The 14,155-nt window shown below is 41.7% G+C and overlaps 1 long non-coding RNA gene across 1 annotated transcript in view; it reads left to right on the forward strand.

Moving 5' to 3' along the window:
• LOC138104153 (uncharacterized) overlaps nucleotides 1–8,950 on the forward strand; it is a 28,017-nt gene extending 19,067 nt beyond the window's left edge. The window contains exon 5 of the long non-coding RNA XR_011147957.1: nucleotides 8,513–8,950. This is a non-coding gene — a long non-coding RNA (uncharacterized lncRNA). The remainder of the gene's footprint in view (nucleotides 1–8,512) is intronic.
• The last annotated feature ends 5,205 nt before the right edge of the window (nucleotides 8,951–14,155 follow it).

The following is a 14,155-nucleotide window of genomic DNA, read 5'->3' on the forward strand; positions in this document are numbered from 1 at the left end:
GAATTTACAACAGTTGGAGTGCATCTTTACTTCTGTGGTGTCACGAGCCCTTTTTTTGCCTTGCACAAAACTGAAAGCAGTTCAATCTGATGGGCAAATTCCAAGTTTTGCTCTCAGATGTCACTTTTTCAGCTTTGTCTTTCTGGGAATTGTGAAAGTCAGTGAATACCCTGTCCTAATCCTTACCCTAGTGAAAAAAATTCACTAAATGAAGACCCTTGGGGCAGCTTCCTAACTTCATGCTGGGAGGGTGGCTTGATTCTCCTTTGCTTCTCAGAGCATATTTCATGTAATAATCACTCAGCGTCATAAAGAGAGACTCTTTAACAGTTATATGGTTATGAGAATTGCTCTGCTGAGCATGGCAAGGATTTTCTCTGGTCCCCTCTTAAATGGGCTGTGGAGAGGGACTTGGACACTTTTTCTGTGACATTGGCATCAATATCACATTAAGGTTATGCGGGCCCTGCTCACTTCTGAGGTCTGTCTCTGTGAGCATGTCATCACCTGAACTATCATCTATGTAAAAGACCCTTAATGTGCTGCAATCTGCTCCAGGCCTCCATCCCTGTTCGACCAGCCAGGTAACAAGGTGCTCATGCAGGTTCTGATTTTGGAACACCTTGACAAATTTGTAGTGTCATCTTGTAGATATATCATACATACAGAGAGGGAGTCATGGGCTTCCCTTTGGGAACAGGAGGCAACCCAGGCCATGGACTCCTAAAAATCTCAGTAAAGGGGCTAACAAAAGCAGGACTGTGTTCACAGAAAACTGCACAAGCTGTGGAGCAGTGTGAGTGGATGTGACCTGGCCGTGGTGTAGGTGTTTTTTTAGCCAACTTGAGCAACTTTAGATGGAAGAAATGCTTGCTGAGTAGATGTGCTGAATAATGCAGTAAGGGAGAGACACCATCCTTGTAGTCCTGCCTTTCTGGCTGTCTGGGTACTGACAGGACATTTAGGGATAGAACTTGAGTCTGTGCCGTATGTTTTAGCTAAACAATCCTGATTACTCTGAACCAGCAGCAAAGCTGCTTAATAATATATCATCCTCCTGATCAACTGACCCTCTGTGGTCTTTAGTGACAAGTTTTTCTTCCACGTTATTGACAAAGATGTTAAAATGGAGTGGACCAAGATACAGTTCAATAAATGTTGTTCATTTGTAATGACATTTTTGAACCTGTCAGCCAGTTTTTAACTCACTGAATAGGTAGCATGATAATTTGATGTTATTCCGGTGTCTTAACAAAAGTTTCATGTGATACCAAGTGAAATACAGAGTAGAAGTCCTAAGTCTATTACCTATATCAACCAAACCAGTAATCTTATCCAGAAAACAAATCAAGTTAGTTTGACAAGATCTATTTTCATAAACCTGTGTTGACTGGCATTAATTATATTTCCCTCCTTCCATTCTTTATTAATCAAATCCCTTATCAGCTGCTGCACTGTTTTGCCTGGGTTTGATGTCAAGCTGACAGGTCTATAATTACCTAGGTCGTGCCATTTACCCTTTTTAAACTGTGGCACAATATTAGCTTTCTTCCCAGCTCTGGCGCTTCCTCAGTGTTTGGGAAATGAGGAGAAAGAACTGCTTCAGTTTCTGTTAAAACTCTCAGAAATAATTTTCCAGGTTGGCTGATGTCTAAATTTGTGTTTTCTTTTTCATACCTCTATGAGCTGCTATTGCAATGGAAGGTGTGTTGTAATAATCCTCTTATTTTATTTACGTCAGTGAGCTCAATATAGCAGTTTGGTGGTTTTTCCTAACTACACCAAAGGGTTATATATTGAGCATGTCTGATTTGCTTTATTGCTGTTATTGGCATTTGTGTCCCTTCTTCTTACAATCAGCAGAGTAAAGCCATTGTTAGGAGCTTTTGTTTCTGATATAGTTGAAATCTTCCATTGTGGGAATTTACCTCATAGCACTTCATGAGCTTCAGGTGAACAGACTTCCAAAGATAGGATAGGAATAGGAATAGGAATAGGAATAGGAATAGGAATAGGAATAGGAATAGGAATAGGAAAGAATAGAATAGAATAGAATAGAATAGAATAGAATAGAATAGAATAGAATAGAATAGAATAGAATAGAATAGAATAGAAATTGTTTGGGCTGGAAGGGACCTTAAATATCATCTAGTTCCAACCCTCATGCCGTGGACAGGGATGCTGCCCACTAGATGAGGTTACTCAGAGCCCCATTTGATCTGGTCTTGAGCACTTCCAGAGAGGCAACATCCACAGCATCTCTGGGCAGCCTGTTCCAATGCCTCACCACCCTCCAAGCAAAGAAATTAATTCTAACATCTAACCTAAATCTCCTCTCCTTTAGTTTAAAATAATTGCCCCTTTTCCTATCACTATTTGCCCATGTAAAAAGTTGCTTACCATTTTTTTTATAAGCTTCATTGAAATACTGAAAGTGCTGAAGTTATCCACAGTTTGACTAAGGATCTCAGCCTCATGAAGGTCAGCAAGTTTCCCAGAGTCCTTCACAGCACACCTGGATGTTGCTGCCATGCCTAATGCAGTGTTGTGTGATTCACACAGACGATCCAGAGCAGTCAGGCCTTTGGAGGCTCAGCCCATGCTGGTTTCATTGTGCATCCTTTACTGGGGGCAAAACAGTAGTAGTGCAGTAGTTGGTGAACTGTAATGCTTCCTAACTGACCCAAGGACTAAATTAGTCTTTCCATGCAGTCGCTGCAGGACACTCATTAGAAATATATTTATGACCTTTGAGAAAAAAAAAAAGAAAAAAAGAAAGAGAGGGGCATGCACTGATGGGGTGGAAGAAACTCAGATGTTAAAAAGGGGGAAAAAGAATTATTTACTTGTCTCAGTGGTGTGGGTGGCAGATGTGAGAAAACAGGGCATAAATCTCTCCTTGCGTTCCTCCCATGTTGTTGACGAATATTGAGTTCTGCTGTATTTAAACATTGAAGATGTCTGTTGAGAAAAGCAAGGAGAATATAATGCTTTTTTAGACAGGTTCTTGCTGTAGATTTCCATTTCATGCTAGACTGCATAGAAGAAGGCAACCTGTGTGCATGAAAGGAGAGTGTGAGGGGTGGGCAGGGTGCTGGTACCGGGAAGGGGAGGCAAGTGCTCAGTGTGTAATCAGATAAAGCGAGCTGTTTGGCATTAGTGTGCTAGCTTTGTCCGAGCTCCCAGCATCTCCAAAGGGCCAAAGCACACTCTTCATTTGTCACCCCAGCGCACCTTTTGTGTGAATAATTTCCCATTGGTATTACCCAGAGCTTGGAGTCGATAGCTGGACTAGCCTCTTTGCTTGTACTATTATTTCCAGCAAGCTTCATACATCTGCAGTAAATCCAGGAGGATTTGCAAGTGGGCTAAGGAAGCATGAGTGACAGAATGAGCTGATAAGGCCTGAGTCCCACAGAAACAAAAGGCTTCCCATTTTGTCCTGACAAGACAGGCGCTGCCTTGGAATTGATTTGATTTGATCAAGTTTTTTCCAGCTGACCCCAAAAGTTCATGCAAGTGAAGAATTAAGCCCCCAAGCTCTCTCCAACTCACTAGTAAACCTTCATATCAGGGCCAAGGATGACAGTATCTGTTGTGAGTTTGGTTGCCTCTTTGTTTTTATAAAGCAGGATCACTGCAGCTTTTCCTGCTGATGCATTTTTGATGGTAAGAAACTGAAAAGTGTTTAATGACCCACAGCTCTGTGGACAGTGCATCTTGAAAGAAACCTTAGTTGCAAAGCCAGGCATCAAGCTTCAATGCTATTGAACTTTAATACACTCTGAAAAGGTAAGACCTAATGAGGTAAAAACTTTCTGTAAATCCTTATTCTTGAACTTGTGCCTAACCAGGGAAGCATGAGACAGGGGTAGCATGAATCAGAATGCCTGCCTGATATTATAGAGCCAGACATTTTCAAAAGTCAGCAGAAAGTCTTTAGGAGGGTTTAGAAAAGTACAGGTCTACTTCTACTTTGGCAGAAGTGAATACAAAGTGTAAAAGGAAAGCATGACTGGACTTGGCAGCTGGACTAGCAAAGGAAAAACTGGTGCTAAAAATTAAAGCTGTCCAAAAGAATGGGGTCTTGAGAGAAATGCGTTTCTTCATGACAGTTGTCATTGTTTGAGCTACGCAATATGGTAATGTGCAAGTTTTATCAAGGTGCTGTGAAATAGATTGTCCTGCCCGTCTATGGGGCATATGGGAGGGGTACACATGGACCTTCTTCAGTTTCATCCCACTTTACTGGGAATCTTCTTTTAACCTGTGTAATCTTTATCAAAGAGATTGCGCTTATATATTTATTGCCCAGGGAGGCTGAGTTTGGTGATATCCAGCTGAATTTTTCCTCTCTAGGCCTTTCCTATTTCATGGCAGAGCTTTGGGAATGGCAGACCGGCTGTCCTTTGCTGTTACAATGGCATCCACACCCTTATTTGCAAAGACTAGGTAACATTTGTGTAACCTAGCAAGAGGTATCCAAAATACTAAGATTTCTATGTTTATATGTACGTGTGAGAGAGAGAAGGAGGGGGGAGAAGAGTGGAGAAACTAGTTTCAGATCAAAGTCTGAATCTTAAATTTATAAGGTGTATTTCTTTTTAAGGGTGAATAAAGTGAGTTCTTTACAATGCCTCATGGATTCCACACCTGGGAGTTACAGGACTGCCTGTTGGTGATGCCTGTAAAATGAGGTGCCCTTTGGACCCCCTTAACCTAGAAAAGAGGTCTCCTCTTTCATATGAAAGTGTTGCTGTGTGCCTCAATTTAATTTTACTTGTTTAACATGGGAGTACAAACTTTACAGACTCCTGAACCTCTTCTGTGCTTTTATCTGCCAGTGGTGGTGCGTTAAATCTATCTCTGCCCATAGGTTCATGGCAAACATTGAAAGCCTGTAAAAGCGTTGGAAAGCCCCATTTAGAAAACATTTTTGATTGAATTCATTATCATATATTTCTTGCAATAGGGTACATAAAATGGATTTGTTTTGGTTAAAACCACGAGATTTTAAAGTCAGTCAAATGCAGATGAGAAGGGAATCCCCTTGCATTTACAAAATACTGATGCACTTTAAAAGGGGCTGATTTTTGGAAAGAGAGGTATATACCTATGCATATACTTTTGACATTCAATCTATGTCTTTTACACTGTATCATTCTCTTCCCTGGTTTCATATGTAATGGTTGGTTCTGAAAAGCAAGCGTGTTAATTCAGAATTATTGCTAGGAACCTGAAGGTTTTTGTTCCCAGCCCTGATGTTTTAGTGGTCAAGTCCCAATATGAGTTCGTTTCTACTCCAGCAAAGCTTCTTCAGATTCTTGTAAGTAGTATACTGTTTTTAGAATTTAATGGAGCCCCTGGTTATTCTTTCCCTTGTAGTTTCCTTTCTATCTGGGCAATCTATGATTGCCCAGTCAACAGCATTACTTAATTGGCTGAAGATCCTAATCCAGCTTTCCTGAAAGGAAAAGCATCCTAGACACAGTTGCCAATTATTCCATTATCTCTATTGACAGCCTGGTGTAGTTTGATGTCCTTCAAAGCTCTGACACAGATATCCCATGGGAGACCATTGTCTCCAGTTAAAGCACGGTGCTGAAGAGCAGTGGTTTTCTGTGTCTGCTACCACTGTGTTCACTGGCTTTGGAAATGTTACTTAATCTTTTGGTTTCCCTGTCTGTAAAATGGGAAAAATGTGTTATTCAGGGAAGGTTAAGGGTTAATCTTTTGATGTTCATAAAATGTTCCAAGATCTTCTGAATCGTTTTAAGAACAGACAACAAATGCAATAAAAAACTAAATGGAAGTTATAGAGCTGGGTAGAAATAGAGGTTGGGACTGATTTCATGATATGGCTCCCTCAGTTTTTATCTTGTTTTGAAATGTTTTGAAATGCCAAAGCTAAAGTTTCCAGTACAGTTTGACTTCTACCCTCCTTCTTGCATCATGACGTGGCCTTTCAGAACGTAATACTGGAGTATTTTCCGTAATTTCCTGGCCTTTAAGTACTTCACTTTTCAGTTTTAATATTCTTTTAATATGAGAAGCTTACTGCAAGTACGAGAGTTTTAGTTTACAAAAGCAAAGTAAGCCGCCTTCCCCTCCTCAGGAATGGGGCGTGCTGCCAAAGCTGACACAGCCCGTGAGCTCTGCACAGCCACAAGGTCCCCATGCAAGTGTCCCCCACGCCTGGGTGTTCCCCTGAGTGTGTCTGGAATCCTCTTGTATTTCCCTTGCCTTTCCCTTCACTACCCTTCTTCACACCCACTTGCTGGGCCCCCCTCTCTGCAAACTTAGGACTGTTTTCATGGATCATGCCCTGTGCACCCTGCGAAGCCCTCAGGGGTTCAGAAAGCAGATATACAGGCACGACTGTGTGCATGAAGGAAATGCTACAGGCAGTGCCCAGCCTGGGAACAAAGAACCCAACACTAATTCTCCTGTTCTTTGTAGCAGTAATAAAGCTTGTTTTTTCTCTCAAGTGCCTTTGTGAGGTATGATCTTAGAAATACTGGACTAAAAAAAGTGTACTACCACAAGTTACTTCTTTTTTCTTCGAAGGGATTAAATTTTAGTTTTGCAACCCCCTTTGAAATATTTTGTTAGAATTATTGCTGGCTTGAATAAAGGCAATCTTTTTAATTCTCAGCATTAGACAAAAGTACATGATTCAACCTGTACCTAAGGAACAAATAGCCTCGCTACTGTGTCTCTGCAAAGGTGGAATGCTTACCTGCTTTGGAATCACGACTTGCAGTTGTCTTGTGCAGGGCCAGGGGTTGGACTCAATGGTCCCTGTGGATCCCTTTCAATTCAGGCTATTCTATGATTTTATGCCTCCACATTTGGTATAGGGTGACTAACTAGCCCAGCCCGAGGGGCACACTATCTCTGTCCCATAAATCTGGTCTGTTCATGATGCTATTTCAGTGCAGACATGCTCAGATGGATTTATTTAGAGTTTACCAGCTGGTTTTTCTTAGGCTTTCCTCCTCTGTGCAAACCGAGTAGCTACAGAGTGAGGGCCTGAGCATGACTTTGGATGCAGTTGCTCTGGGCTCCCTCCCTGGAGGCAGGGAGAGGAGACAGAGCTCGATGGTGGGAGGGCAGAGGAGTGTTCCTGGCTGTAAAGTGCTGAGCAACACTAGGAAAAATATGGCAGACCCAAACGTGGGTCTGACTGAGCCCAAAGGCCTCTAGCAGCCTTTTAGGGTATATATTATGAGAGGTACAATGCACATGGGGCCCTGTTCCCCCTGACCTCAGTCTCTGGGACTCCTACTGGGGGCACTGCAAGCAAGCTTATATTGCAAGCTATGGAGCTGTTTTTAAACGGTTCTTTACAGCAGAGAATAATTAATTAAACAGGTGGTTCCATGAGCGGTGCTACTAATGATGGCTGCTTTCCAGGATTTCTCTCTCGTGTGGATTTCCAGGCTGTAACAAAGGTTGAGCTCATGCTGAGGTCTTTCCCTCAATGAGGGAATTAATAGGGCCTCCCTCCGTCCCTCTACTCTGCTGCCTATTTTCATGAAACTTGTAGGTACTTAATTCCTGTCAACCATCTATTCCTCTGTCTCACTTGGTCAAAATTGATCAACGATTTTAAAACTTCCTGGGGATGGGGAGAATAAACAAAGAGAGAGAAACAGATGCATGAGGAACATGGCTGGAGCAAAGCCTTTTCCTAAAGCTGAAGTTATTGCCCAAGATTGGAATAGAAATCTGCTCTTTGTTTGCCCCTTTGGCCATACTGGAGGAAAAGAATAAGTAAGGAGAGATCAATGGTGCTGGTGAGGCTGTCCATACAGTTTTGGTGTCCATGTTTTAAAAAGTTGTCAGTCTTTTTAGGGGAACAAGAATCACCAAAAAATCTTTTAAGGAATGATAAAAATGTCTGACAGAAATACTGACTGACCTTCATTTAATTTCCTCCAAGCGTAATCTTTAAATACAGCATGTAAGTCATTTTGCAGGGGGGATATACTACAAAAAGGGTTCTTTAACCTTGGAAAAACTGATCTTGTTGAGATTTAAAACAAGTTCAAGTGTCATGTAAGCCAAACATTGGTCTTCAAAATAATGTACCATACATCTATAATACATCTATATGGGATTCTCCATATTCTGCCAGCTTCAGACCAACACAGGAAAGTCTTCCTGAAAACTGTGCTTTGGCTAGGTACCAATAATTGGACCAGTTACATAGGAATATATTACATCCTTTGGCCTTTGTAATTCACCAAAGCAGAATAGATCGTTTAAGATCCTAATCTGACCTTAAAATTGCTTAAATAAGAACTGAAGTTTTCTTTCCTGATCCTACATTTCTGGGAGAGACATGAGCCTCCATCTTTCCCTTCCTGAAATTGTTACATGGCTATTTGGTTAACCACTCAGTTGCAAGGGGAGTTGCAACTTTATGAAATACTTGGGTGAGAAGAAACATCAAGTTTTTATTACAAGTGCAATGACAGTTTTTCTTTCATGGTTTGTTGTTTTCCAGAATCACCAGAGGGCGCCAATGCAGATCTTCCCAGAAGTGATGCTTCCCAGAGGGTTGGAGCTCTACATCTCCCAAGCCCATGTCGGTGTGCAAACAAAAAAAAGGCAACTTCTGAAAATTTTTGTGGTAAAAACAGGTATTAGGTCCTAGGGAAGTGCTGAATACTAAGAACAGTGCAATTCTTTTCCAGAACCTATGCGATTAGTGCTTTGGTTGTCTTTGACTTAAAACTTTCTTAGAGGCTGACAGTAAGATAGACCTGTGCAAAACCAGTTTGGCCAGAAATTAGTTTTCTCATTCCTTTCAGTGTCATAGTTTAGTTTAGAATTAGAAAAACACCATGTGATAACAACAATGTTGGAGCATCTGTCAATTTGTGCTTGAAATAGAAATCTCTGCTGCTGTTTTGACATGAAAAGCCAAGATATTTTTGTTGTTTTTATCACACAGATTTGGTTCATCTGGAGTATATAGGATATGAAACAATGGCATTCAGGCATCTTTATTTGTCCTTTTGTACCATTCAGGACACAGCAATAAACAATGAACATTCCCTCCCAATAGGAACCTTTCTTGCTCATACCCCAAAACAGAACCTGAAGACAAATGTACTCTTTTAAAAAGAAACAAGAGATTTATGTTGCAAGCTTGTTTAGATACCAGCCAGAATACCACATTGCCACAGCACTGTGAATCACTCCTTCTCTCTTTACAGTAAAATAATTTTACTGATAATGATGATGATGATAATTCAGATTATTTTTCTGGCACGCTTTTGCAAATGATTATCTCTATTTTCCAGTTCTCATTCTAAACGAACAGGAAATTGCAAGAGCTGAGACCCAACACTTTCCCCCAATCGGTTCCTGAATTTCCTGGTGGTTTCCCTTGATGTGAAAGTAGGGTTTCTTTCCTATGAAGGTGGTGATGAGGTGGTAGAAGTAACAGCCTAGGGACGGAGAGAAAGACATTGGAAAGGAACTAATAAGTATTAGGAGGAGTTTGAATGCAGAGGTGACATAGTTGGTCCCATCCACAGAACTCATGAGCTCCGCCTGTGTTTGTGGCATGACCGGACTTTTCCCTCCAATTTTCTCATCCTACTCCCAGCAGTTTTTCATTCTATGTTGGGTGTGAGGAAGCAAGGCCAGCTTCATACTTTGTCTTCTTGGGTGATAAGCCTGGAAACAAGCAAAAAACTTGAGGATAGGGAATCCTGTATGGTATTTTTTAGTGGTTTAATGTGTCCTACTTGACCTCAGTAAGAGAGAAGTAGGAAAAGGTGTGTCTTTTCTGTGATATATCTCCTTAACACTGAAAGAGAAAAGTTTGTTTGAATACCTGTCTTTTCCGACTGGAACAAACCAAAGGAATTTAATTTCTAGTGGTATCTTTGGGAGTATCTATGGAGGATGCCACTCTGCAGATCCTGAGTCTGAAGAGGTTATTTTCTTTAACATTTAAAACAAACAACAACAAGCCCTTGCCACACTCCCAGACTACTGCCTGACCAGGATGGAGCTCTTATGCTTTATACATGTTAAACATCTCCTATTCACAGCTAACTTTGACTTTGTGCCCTGGGCCAGGTGAAAAGACATTTCCAAATAAGAAAGAGAAGGGGAAAAGAAAAAGGAAAACCCACAACAAAAACCACCAAAACACAAGAAGCAAACCATAAATTGAAATTTCTGCAAGGGGAGGTGTCTGTGGCCAGTGTTGTTGTGCATCTAAAAAAATAGTTCTCTTTATAGTGATTTACAAAAATGCTTAAGGAAAAGTGGGGAAAAGAGTTCTTTTATGGGCTATTTTATCCTTTTTTTGTCTGCTCTTGCGGTCGACTTTTTGGCAAAATACTGCATCTTCAGCCAGGAGAAGTTGGCGAAGCACAAAAGGGCTTTTGAAGCAGTAAGTGTAAATTCAGACTTCTTTTCTTTTCCTTTCTTCCTTTTTTTTCCCCTCTCCCTCTCCTCCTGTGTCTGTAGACAGCTAAGCAGAAATAATAAGCACCATTGCTTGCAGTACACGTCCCATGAATTACGCTGACATCAAATGTAACTTTAGAATGGAGGCACGCTTTATTCTTTTCGACGAACTGTTCCCCTATCCAGTCTTTATTTACATGTCGTGAGCCTAAGCGCTGCACAGCCAGTCAGAACACACACACAAGAAGGGGGAGAAAAAAGGAGGCCATTAAACAAATTAAAAGGGATGGGGATGACTAATACAGTACTCTTGGAATCTGCAATTTGATTAGTCTGAGTTTAATACACAAAAGCAGCGCCGAAGCAGGAGGGGAGTCGAAGTGCTCTTTAATAACCTTCTACAATTAAATTATAGTGATGAATTTAACTATTCTGTGCTTCTAAAGGGGTCTTATTATCTGATTGACTCTGAAAGAAAGTCAGTATTTAACCAGGGTTCTTGAGTCCAGCTATTGGAAGTCATACAGTAGTTTTATGCATTAACAACTATTTTTTTTGTTGTTGCGTGCCTCTTCCCATTTGAATTCATCTGTGATTTAAGAAAGATGGCTCTAAGGGTTATGCCCACTGCTTTTGATGGGAGTGTATGCTGGCCCTTTTACTGTACTGTCCAGAGAGTTAAAATGAAAATTGTGTGGTTGGATTTGTCTCCTGTTCTGTATTTTTGCTTGTAATTTTTAATTTTCACTTATAATTTGGGACTACTTCCCTCTGCCGGTCTTCTCCATTGTCTAACAGTGCATCATTCAAATGTAGACTCTGTAAAGCATGTTGGGATCTTTGAAACAGACTTTTGCCATTAAATGGCAGGAATATCATTCCACAGTTTATCCTGACTTGTGGTTTTCTCTCTGTCCTTCCTCTTACATGATTTTTCATATGCTGAAGATGAAGTAAGATGTTGCATGCACAAAATACTAGTAGAGAGGACAATTGAATGCATTCCTTAAAATGGTATATTTCTTTTCTTTATTACTAGTAAGTATATATCTTTTGGCTCTTTGATCTTTGACAGAGAGAGAGAAAGAAAGGGACAGAGACTTCATAATTAGCCTGATGGCAAAATCAGAGAGCTGATTTTATTCAAAGTAGAGGGATATGTTGGAGGCAGAATCCAAATGTTCCAGCTTTTACTTGGATGGCCAAAATGCTGGACCTACTTTGCAAATTTTGATCTGAATATTTGGAGAGGATCTAGGCTGAAGGGATGAAAAGAGAGAATTATGCAGAGTACTGACTATTCAGCTAGGGCCTTATTCTGATACTTATTTTCATGCTAAGTTGTATCTTTCTCTGCCAGTAGTTTCACTGAAAAAAAAAGAAAGAAAAAGAGAAAGATACTATTTCTGGTGCTAAAATGCCATGCTGTTTGAATGAGGGTGCTATATCCAGCACTCATTTTGTTCATGCCCTGAGTGCCTGAGCAGGGCTCCGTGCCTCCGCTCCATCCACGGCAGCTGATGGCTCTGGAATGGCCCCGGGCACGGCTGAAGGGCAACACTGCCCCACTGCCTGCACGACACCAAGTGTGGGGCTGGGCTTTGGGGTCTTCATTCAGCCCTTGTGCAGCTGCTGGCTCTGCTGAATGAGGACAGAGTGGAATTTAGACCTCTGCTGCTGTGCAGAGGAGGGAAGGAAGTCTCACCATCTCACCCTGTGTTCCCCACAGTGTCCCCTGCTCCCTGGCAGGTGAGAAACACTGGGCCCAAGGATCTGCTTGTCCTCCTTTTGTGGCATTTTGCAGGCTGTTACAAAAAAATGTGGGAGAACAAAGTATAGTGGTACACAGCTATGGGATAGCTTGTCATGGGTAGCAAAGGAGCAGCTCATGCAGCTGAGGAGAGCACAGCTTAAGCCAGCAGTGAGTGAAAAGTGCGAGCTGCATTTCGGGCAGCCCAGTGTTGGATGCCCTGGATGTCTTAGAGGGGGTTGAAAATTGCTCTAATTTATGTTAGCTGCCCCCAAGAAATGTGAAACCATCTGCAGGTGATCACTGTAGCAAAGAAGAGACAAGGTTGTATGTCTTCCTTCCTGACAGAACTGCCTGCACACCCTGTGGAGAGAATGTGGGTGCCTGTGCTGCACTGCTAGCAGGACAATGCCCTCCATCCCCTATGCCAAGGGAGTTTGTTTACCCTGAGGCTCCTCTGGCTATGCTGGATGCTGTGGATCTCAGCACAGTGAGTCTGTGTGCTCAGGTGCCCCCTCCTTGCTCTGCTCTCAGCTGCTTAACTGTCTTGGGGCTCATTTCTGGACACTGGTGGTCTCTACACCTCTGTTAATATGGATGGAGCTGTGGAAAGCTTGTGTGCATTTAGAGGCTCTGCTCTATATTTTTTAGGCATGTTTTGTACTCACGATGATGTATCTTTACCTCTGTGGAGAGTCAGTTAAGACCAAATACTTTAGACCGAGGGCACTAGAGAAAAATTATATGAATGTTTAGATATTGCAATTAATTTTGTCTTAACAGTAAAATCCTTCTTCTTGCTTATTAAATCGTGGCAGAAACTTCCTCGTGCGCCAATGGTGACAGGCAAACATGATGTCAGTTTTTAACAAGATGCCAGCCAGAGGTTTAAGAGAGCTGATTTTTATCAGAAGCTTTTATACTATTTGAGTAGTAAAAAAATACATTGTGAGTAACATCCATGGCTCATGCACAGTAAAAAGGGCAGCACACTGCATGAAACCTAGGGATAGCTGGGCTGAGGAGTGCTTCCTTTTAAGAAGATTGTGCTCCCAAATTAACTTGTTCCTATGCTAAGCATAGCAGAAACAGTGCTGCTGCTAAGCAGAACAATTGCTTTTCCTTTGTAGTCTGCCTGCTGGTTTGTTCAGGCCTGCTTTGTGCTCAGCCTTGGCTGGGTCTGGGACAGTGGTTCAGTAACTGTGAAGCTCTGTGTTTAGATCCTAGCCAAATCAGTGACACACAAAATCAGGGCAGGCAGTGAATCCCCAATGTGCCAGGTTTAGGAAATCAGCACTCGGCATAGATGAGCCAATATCCTGTATTTATTTTGCTGTTTTCTGTACCCATTTCTCTTGCATCTGGGTATTTAATACATATTTCCAACCAGCAACACATCAGCCTTAAATTAAATTCCCTGCTATGAATATCAAAAAACAGGCCCTTCCTTCTCCGTGCTGTTCCAGCTTGCAGCAGTCACCAAGTACAAGACCACACTCCCCCCAAGCCTCCTCCCTCTCCTCCCTCCCTCCCTAAAAGCAATTTTAAACTGCTTGACTGAATGCAGTATTTGAATGAGGATTTCAAATATGGGCTCAGGCTTTCTCTTTAGCTCACTGTGAGAGAACAGTGCAGAGAAAAATGTCTATTGCAGTGAGCATGCTGACTGTAATTAACTTCAGTATTCACCAGGTAAAACACCAAGGAATTAATCAGGCACATCTAATATGAGCATGGTAGCACTAATATTCAAAAAAAGCAAAGTGTTTAAAACAAGGGGGAATTTGCCAAAAAGATAAATGGGGACTTCTCTCTCCTTCCCCTTAGCCAGCTGTGGTGGAGTCACAATGCCAGGAATGTGCAGTGTAGAGAAGGAAGAAAGGAAACAAGGCACAAAGGTTGTAGTGAAAAGACAAGTGAGAAGAAAAAGTTTGGCTTCCTCAGGTATCCAGTCTGCTGCCAGCCCTA

This window comes from Aphelocoma coerulescens, chromosome 1A (genome assembly GCF_041296385.1).
Source record: "Aphelocoma coerulescens isolate FSJ_1873_10779 chromosome 1A, UR_Acoe_1.0, whole genome shotgun sequence".
NCBI classification, from domain to species: domain Eukaryota; kingdom Metazoa; phylum Chordata; class Aves; order Passeriformes; family Corvidae; genus Aphelocoma; species Aphelocoma coerulescens.